This window comes from Wyeomyia smithii, chromosome 1 (assembly GCF_029784165.1).
Source record: "Wyeomyia smithii strain HCP4-BCI-WySm-NY-G18 chromosome 1, ASM2978416v1, whole genome shotgun sequence".
NCBI classification, from domain to species: domain Eukaryota; kingdom Metazoa; phylum Arthropoda; class Insecta; order Diptera; family Culicidae; genus Wyeomyia; species Wyeomyia smithii.
In genome coordinates, this window is record NC_073694.1 from 13,387,002 (window position 1) to 13,394,173 (window position 7,172).

The window sequence follows — 7,172 nt, forward strand, 5'->3', positions numbered from 1 at the left end:
TGTTGCTCATTGCAGCAAGATACAAAATCCTGATTGGTTTGCTATTTGAATCAATTGCAATTTTCCTCTTGAAAAATTGGAACACTGCCTTTATCACTTACAAGTGAACCATAACAGGGTATGTCTCTCGATGTAAAAAGAGGCACTCACCCTGTACAAATAAACCGTCGTTCTCAAGAATATAAGCAACCTCTATCGAAATCGAATTTAAAGTTTGTATATAATGCCTTTTACCCTTCACATAAACACTAAAAACGGTCTTTTTGAGGGCTGAAGAGTCCGACCAATAACAATATGTGTAGTCCTACATCAACAAAGCGGTCGTGTCTCAGATTTTTTCTCGACCGTTTTCTAGACAACTAAGACAAACGAAACATAAAATAAGATAAAAATGAAATTAAATCCAAAAGAATATGACGAATTTCGAAGTCATCAATTCGAACAAATAAAGACGACTATAGAACAGAAGTAAGACAAACATGAAACCGAAATTAAACAAAAAAAACTCAAAAAACAGGATGAAAGGATACGCAACATAGTACAAAAAAGCACCAACATGAAACAAAATAGGATAAGATCAAAATGAGTTTATTATTGGACAATTTTCATCCAAATCAAAAAAGACACTAAAAATAATATTACTGGGAGACCTTCTATGGAACTGTTCAACCGCAGAGAGACGTCCAAACTAAGTTCCAAACTTGTGTAAAATATTTTGTAGCAATTCGTAACAAGATAGCGCTAGCAGAGACGCCAGCCTCGTACAACAACAAACAATTTTTTGTAGTAATGAGGTCATCAGCCGGTGCTAGTAAACAAGTGATTTATAACGCAATTCTCTTTGAAAATTTACACGGAATTTTCGATCAATTTCGCTCTTGCTTGGACGTCTGTCTGTGGTTCAACTTTAATATCAAAATTGAACATTAGAAGATGACAAAACCAGAAATCAAGACGGAAATTAGTCAAAATTCAAATGAAAAATGAGGCGAAAATCAGCAAACATTTGATGAAAACCTCAAGGAAACCAAAATTAGATATTGCTACAAAAAAATAGAAAATAAAAACTGGTACAAAGTGTAACAAAAATGAGACAGAAAAAAAAAACAAAAATAAGGCTGGAATGAGATAACATTAAGATTGAAATTAAATCTAATTGAGATAAAAGTTTAATAACGGCACGAATGAAACAAAAATGTAGCTATAATGAGACACAAAGGAAAAAATAATGAGACAAAAAGTTAGAGAACAGAATCAGAGAAAAATTATGCAAAAATGAAATACTAATGAGACGAAATAGTAACAAATTCATGGGTTGAATGAAACAAAAATAACATATGCAGGCTCAGAATAAAACAAAGATGAAATAATGATGAGACGGAAATTAGGTAGAAAATACTACAAAATAATAAAAAATAAAACTAGAACTATAACAAAAATTAAATTAAAATCGACAAAATGTGAAAAAAATCGAAAAGAGAAGACTATGAAAAAAAAATCTAACAAAAAGTAAACAGAAACAAGACAAAGGAGACGTTATCTAGAATAAAATGGGGCAAAAATAGAACAAAAATAATACCAAAACAAGACAAAAATTTACAATTATGCGATTAAAAATAGAACAAAACCGAAATGAAACTACCGCAAAAAATGTAATACAATGCTTTTTCGATTTCATCACGGTCAAAAAAAAATTTCACCGTGAATTTGTCGAAACCGTGAATTTTGCGAAACGATACAAATGCATTTTTTTTTTGTTGGATTCAATTGCAATTTATGATATTTTAAGCAAAATGATGTACTTTCATAATTCAATGGAACATAAGTTCAAGATACAAATGAATAAACAAAAAAAAAGTTAGTTCATGATATTTTTCTCCGTAGCATTTTCGTGAATTTTCTCACGGCAATTATACATTCAATATCAATATGATTTATTCTGCCTATTATTCCTTACAATAGTTAGGAGAGTCTAATATTTTTTATGTGAAATTGTGGAACCGCTAGATTTTATAATTTTTAAATCCACATTCTATGAGCACCAAACTGTAGGGCTATTTGAGTAGTTAACAAATCTTCTTTCTCAACTGGTTGAATAATACGTAATTCCTGCTCCAAAGTCAATAAAATACGTATTTCACGGTTTATTTTTTTTTTCAAAATTATGATATATATATATATATATATATATATATATATATATATATATATATATATATATATATATATATATATATATATATATATATATATATATATATATATATATATATATATATATATATATATATATATATATATATATATATATGTATATATATATATATATATATATATATATATATATATATATATATATATATATATATATATATATATATATACATATATATATATATATATATATATATATATATATATATATATATATATATATATATATATATATATATATATATATATATATATATATTGTAACAGACGTGACACTTGGTTTCCACAGAAAATTGATCAAATAAATTGAGTTCCTCTAACTATACACATGCAAGGACACATGACACGAGTGAAAATGATGTTTTGAACTTTCTACAACCAGAAGTGTGAGAAAATCGAGCGTGAATTTGGCGAGTAGTGATAAAAACGACTGTTGATGAAATCGAAAAAGCACTATAAATGAAAACCATCTCTCGGCGAGCGGTAATGACGGACAGTGCACGCAGCCCATTTTGATGTTTTTTGTAGGTTGGGTAATTTTCAATCGCAGTAACTGAGTTTAAAATTTTGCAACGTAGCATAGCAACTTTAATAAACAGTTTTGTTTATTTTGATCCGCGCATGCGCACAACGAAATTTAAATAACAAAACACCCATAGACTATCTCACCGAATCTCTTCAACCTTACTTTTTTGACAGTTAGCGGTAACTTTGTTTACGTTTCAAACTCTGTGCTTTTTTCTGATGTAGTAAACGTGTGTGTGTGTGTGTGTGTGTGTGCGCGTGTGCGTGTGTGTGCGCGTGTGTGTGTGTGTGTGTGTGTGTGTGTGTGTGTGGAAATGCTACTCAATTTATTTTTGTTTTTAGTGTACTGGCACCTCTCGCACAACATTTAAAGGGTATTATAGTCACAATTGAAATGATTTGCTATAATTGAGAACGAAACTGCATCACCCGAAGGTAAACAAAGTTACCAGTAACAGTAAAAAATTTAGACGAAATTGAAATCAGGCAAAAATGAGTCTGATTTAAAAACTGTGTCAAAAATAAGACATCAAACTACTACAGACAAAAGTATGTAAGACCAAAATAAGATAAAAAAATAACTCAGAACATCGTAGGTGGTCCTAATCAGAGGCAAAAATTTACCAGTTTTTCGATGACATTCGAGAGCGTTCCCGTACGACAATTGTGGTTTTGGCAAAATAAAGACATTCGACAGAAAAAATGTTTTGTGACTATAACGTTGCCACTTAGTTCTCCAAACACGAATGTTTTTGTATGGGTGTATGGTTGTATATAACATTCGACGATATACAAATGCTTCTGTACACAGCCGCTCTAGGGCCGAGTTTGCTTTTCTTTGCACGAAGGCTGTCGGTAAGGGCGATATTTCACTCCTTAAGCTTATTTTTCCCACAGCCTCTTCAACAGCCGTCACACGACATTCGTCATAGGCAAATAAAGAAGAGGGAAAACGTCTCCGGTGGATTTGGGCTGTTATCGAGACGCACTGTTTGTGTAGTGCTGACACAAACGTCTGCTTCTTCTCTCTTCTACAGGCGGGTGGATATCACGAACAAACAGCAACAGAAAAAGTATTCTGAGAAGACAGTAAAAGAAAGCTGTGCTCTTTGGATGCCTAGCCCTTATGGTATTTCTTGATGAACGACGCAACTTCTGGCAGGCACTTCGTACTATAAATTTCCTTGTTCCGACCAGCCCGGAGCGAAAGAAGAGCGGCTTCGACATCCCCTTCTGAAATAAATTTCACCTCGGAGCTTACTTTCTTCGTGGGAGAAGTGAAATACGAAGTACCCTGCCAGTCGTTGCCATCCAGGGTGAGATAGGTCTCGTCGTCCATCACTACTGCCACGTCGCGATTTGCCGGGAAAATCGACTTGATCATCTTATTCAACCGCTGTCGCTTCCTGACATGTATGTCCATGTTCTCCAGATACTTTTTCACTGTTTTACCGCATGCACCAACCTCCCGGCCAAGTGCACGCAGCGATATAGCCACCTTTCCTTCGGTCTTCCTCTTCAGCATCCTTTGAAGCTTCTTGTCGCTCAGGGTCGTTGGCCGTCCAGATGTTGTAGATGCCGGAACGACCATACCCGGCCTCCACAAAAGGCCGCACGATGTCCCTTTTTGACACGGCGGGGTACCGTTCTTTGAACGCGCACACTTCTGAACGGCGTAACTTCACTTTTTTCGCCATCACAGTTAGAGTTTGACTGATAGTGCTGTCAAATTTTTTTTGCTAACTCATGGGTTACTATGATTGATGATGCATGAGTAGTTTCGTCAGTGCGATTAAAGGTAAACCCATGAAAAATCGGAAATTTTTGTTCATTTTTTTACCGCAAACGTTATGCTACGAAGAAGGCCTCCCTTTATCCGTTGCTGACAAATATTTATTTCTTAGACCGAAGAACTACCAACCTCCATAAGACCTGAGTTGACCCGGCCACGTTCTTGTAATTGGAGATGTGAAAGGATTGTTAGTTCGAACCTTATTCAAGCGTTAAGTAGAGAACTCTGCCTTCACTCATAAATCATAATCAGAAATCACTCATAAAAAAATTGTAATATAATTGTTATTTGTAATATAGAAAAAACTTGTTTTGAAAGTCTTTTCTCGGAAAGGAAATCTTATTAGAGGGAGACACGGAGGTTTTAATAAATCTTAGGATGCTTTATTATGAGAGGAGGGGGTGCGTTCGAAAATTTCGATGATATTTTTGACATTATTACCTTCAAATAAATATACATTTAACCTTTTTGCCTCCTTTTTTTGTTTTATCTTTGAAGAATGTAGTCAGATTTCTGTTTGTGTTGACTTTCAAAAAGGTCATCACGTCAAATTTTGCACCAAATTTCATATCGAAAAATATCCCTTTTGTCACACGAAATGATTCTCGGATTATAATCTGACTTTATTGAATTGAAGCAACTTTGTGTTGGGCAAATTTGGCAGTTGGTGTCTTTCTACTGACCCACACGGTTGTGTACGGCCTTCGTAGCAAGTTCAATTAGCGACCGTATGCACTGCAGTGTTATTTTACGACACTTTTATAGCGTTAAAGTCAAAATTACACCAGCAGTGCAACCGTCCCGTACAGTTGCGTACGCCATAGAATGCGAATATTAGAAAGAGTTGAAATGATGAGTTCCATATGAGACTTATACGAGACTTGATTTGTTGAATCACTTTCACAGGTCCTAGGGATAATATATTTTTTTCCTGAGAATCATTTGTAGATACAACTTTTAAAATCGAATCTGAAGGCCGATATCAAGACACCAAGGTAATTCAACGGTTTTTAAACGAAGTGGCCATTCTGGAAGCGGTATAGCATGACCATGGACACTAGGTTCGCATCTTTTAGTTACAACAGGCCGATTACTTAAATATTAATGACAACTTATCATTTCTGCTGACGCTTATGGTTTCCGGTCTAGCCCAAAATAACTTATTATCGTACTTAATGAAGTATGCGCTTAAAAATGAGTCAAAATGATGTCGCCGCTGCTGACTGCAAACTTTGTACGAACTAAACCTTTGAACCGAGCACACGTCTAATTGGCCAATAAAATTCCGCTCGCTAGTGTCTGGTCTGTCTGCGAAGTGCAACACACGCAAAACCGGCCACAGACGCTTATCATTTAAGTCATCTACAAGCTCGAGTTTTTCTTAATCTACGAAAGTACGAATTACCGTCAACTCGTTGTCGGAGTTCCAGTTCTAACTCCCCTGCTCAGTTGTAGTTTCTACTCCAATTGATAATCCGCGAAAGTCGAAAAATTTGTTTGTTAGAGACACTGATCGCCACAGCAGAACATATCCATTTGGGTACGATTCTTCGTCAATTTAGCACCGAAACCGGTCACACATACACCACAGTGCCACGGGCACCTGAGAAAGTGCCTTCGGTCGGTCTTCCCTTCACTTCACTTCACTTCAGAGTTGGGGTCCAGTCCCGTCCCGAAAAAGAGTGTTCATCAACTTCGTGATTGCCTTTCTTCGTGTTTTTTTTTCTTCTACCCTTCCACTATTTGCGCGTCGTCTTCTTTGGGGGCCCAACAATTGCACGAATCACTTCTCTTTTTTTCACGCGTCACGTCGATCTGTGACTGTGTTAAAGCAGAAAGAAATAAGCAGGCGTTGAATTACGGAGAAAGAAAAACGAAACGCAACAGCATCAAACTACGCGAACGTCAACGCAGCCAAAGAAGAGATTAATATCTGAATTTGTCCCGCGAATGTGTGTCCCGCCGTGAAAGATAGTAATCGAATCTACCGTGTTAGTCGTCGTTTGATACTAACACCACCAGTAGCACGGCACAACAGTAGCAGCCGTAATAACGATACTCTAATGTACGTACTTGAGGTTGTACCTCACTTTCTCACTCCGCGCAAGCCACTTTTTGCGCACTAACACTCACCACAGAGGTTGAGAAGCGAACGAAACAGAAAAAAAAAACGACTCACTGAGGGCACAAACGACAGCAGCAACAGGATTGAACCACCCGCGTGGGGTGGGGGAGCACACGATGGAAATCCGTCTACTTCGACACACAGGTAAACCCGTCGGTCATACACAGGAGAGGAACAGAGTAAAAAAACAAATAACTAAATAAATAAACCAAGGAACACTGCCTACAAAATTCCGGGGGGGCTTCAGCAGGAAAAAAAGCACAACCGTCTCCGTTACGCTCTCGTGAGCGACTGAAGTCGAACTCAAACTCAGCCCCAGTCCCAGCAACGATCGCGCCGTGTCGAATCCACACTAGTACTCCCCCTCCCACCAGGCACTGCCAGGCAGGCAGCCTTCCCGTGTATATTTCTATTCCAAACCAGAACCGTGGCCGAGGCGACTCGCGGCGGCGGATGAATGGATGTCGTTTTTCCATAAATGCACTGAACAGGAGATAGCTCTAACTATGATGATGA

General features: G+C 36.9%; 1 protein-coding gene across 3 annotated transcripts in view; it reads right to left on the reverse strand.

Annotated features, from left to right (window-relative positions):
* The window catches only part of LOC129726669 (low-density lipoprotein receptor-related protein 2), a 146,170-nt gene extending 139,229 nt beyond the window's left edge, over window positions 1-6,941 (reverse strand). Inside the window, exon 1 of one of the 3 annotated variants that reach the window (XM_055683649.1) lies at window positions 5,937-6,935. The gene's annotated coding sequence lies outside the window, so the exon portion shown is untranslated. Of the gene's footprint in view, window positions 1-5,936 lie in introns of all 3 variants that reach the window. The other 2 variants (XM_055683634.1, XM_055683659.1) reach the window with 2 other exon arrangements.
* Between the last annotated feature and the right edge of the window lie 231 nt (window positions 6,942-7,172).